Consider the following 1,924-nt stretch of genomic DNA (forward strand, 5'->3'; position numbering starts at 1 on the left):
CTAACACTGAGCAGTATGTTAACAGCCTGGGACATTCTGTAAGAAGAGAGAACCCTGAGGCAATTCTGAAGGCAGCATCCTTTTGCAACATCAATGCTAACTTCTGTCATAGTTACTGTTCTATGACTGTGAAGAGACACCATGACCAGGAGGCAGCTTATAAAAGAAAGTATTTAATTGGGGGCTTGCTTACAGTTTCAGAGTTAGCCTATGAGCATCATGGCAGGAAGCATGGTGCCAGGCAGGCGTGGTTCTGGACCAGTAGAGCTGAGAGCTTACATCTTATCCAAAGTTGGAGGCATAGAGACAGACTAGGCTTGGTGTGGGCTTTTGAAACCTCAAAGTCTACCTCCAGTGACACACTTCCTCCAACTAGGAACCAAACATTCAATTATATGAGCCTGTGGGGACCATTTTCATTCAAATCACACTTTCTTTGCAGGATCTGTGTTCTGGAAGAATAGGTAAATGAATCTATATCATGTCTGTATTGGGCAGATCCTCTTGTGAATGTGTGTGGTAACACAGTAGAATGGCTTATAACCAGTAAGGACTAGGTAGTTTCCACAGTGGCTAGAGAGGGTGAGAACCTGTTTCTGCTCAGACTACAAAGCCTGATGCTTCAGCAGTCCCAATATAGTGCTGAAGGACTAGATGAGTCCCTGGGAAGTTGCTAGTCCTCAATCCATGTTGGAAGTCCAAAGATGCTGGTATCTGATGTCACTGAAGGACGGTACCAGCAGCAGCCAAAGCAATAGCCATATGCACCAGCAAGGCAGGCAAGACTTCCTTCCTCCCAATCTCTTTACAGCTAATGCTGGAAAGGGCCACCCACCCTGGGGATCTTCCCCTCATGCTAATCTTCCTGGAAGGACCTCCCAGACCCGCCCACAGGCATGACTCTCATTTGTTAACATTAACCATTCAGTGGCCAGCTCTGAATACTTGCTATTCGAGAATAATTTAGTTTCTGAAAATGCTGTGCATCATCTTTTTAATGAATACCATATTTAAAGCCCGCTAGTGTTGGCTTGTTTCTTTAATTATTCATCAGTAGTACTACTTTTAGCCTTAGAAAATTACATTCAAAAAAGTATTGGCAATGTTACACAATCTGGTGATTCATTTAATTTTAAACATGCCTCTAGTTATACATTAAATTTTACTACTTGAATGTGTACATGTGTGTACACATGTGTGTGCACATGTATGTATGTACACTCGTGGAGGTCAGAAGACAACTTGTGGGAGTCCATTCTCTCCTACTATGTGACTCCAGAGGATCAAACTAAAGTTGGCAGGCAGGCATCTTTATCCACTGAGCCATCTTGCTGGCCCCTCTAGTTATAGTTTACAAAACAGGGAGAGGAGGGTTTACCTTCAAAAGACAGCATTAAAAATCTTTTAACTGTATCCCTAAATTAGTGTACAGTTTCATTGACCAAAAATTTAATGGATTAAACATTAATGTAACTAGGAAGCATATTGATGGGTACCCAAATGGGATTCATTTTAGCTTTTCTTTAAGGCCTAAATTGACTTTTTTTCCCTTTTATTAGTGGAAATGTGGCTGAAAATGTCCTCATGCACATCACAGGTGATGGTGTGTCCAGATACATGCATAGCCTTACTGTGGATTTATTTTCATAGGATTTCTTTCCTCAAAAGTAAACTATAGAATTATGCATCAGATTATACTAAGGTGAGATTTAACTGATATGCTTTGGTAAGATTAACTATACATTTCCAGAAAGACCAAACCCTCTCTTTGAAAGGCATCATCTTTAAAGTGAACACGAGTTAGAACAAGCAGCATTAAGACAGCCCATCCACTTGAAGAAACAAGGTTTATCTCTCTCCAAGGCAAACACAGGGAACTCCAGCCCCTTACCATCAACGACTGCATGAAGAAATGCCTTGGTAG

This window comes from Peromyscus eremicus, chromosome 1 (assembly GCF_949786415.1).
Source record: "Peromyscus eremicus chromosome 1, PerEre_H2_v1, whole genome shotgun sequence".
NCBI lineage: Eukaryota > Metazoa > Chordata > Mammalia > Rodentia > Cricetidae > Peromyscus > Peromyscus eremicus.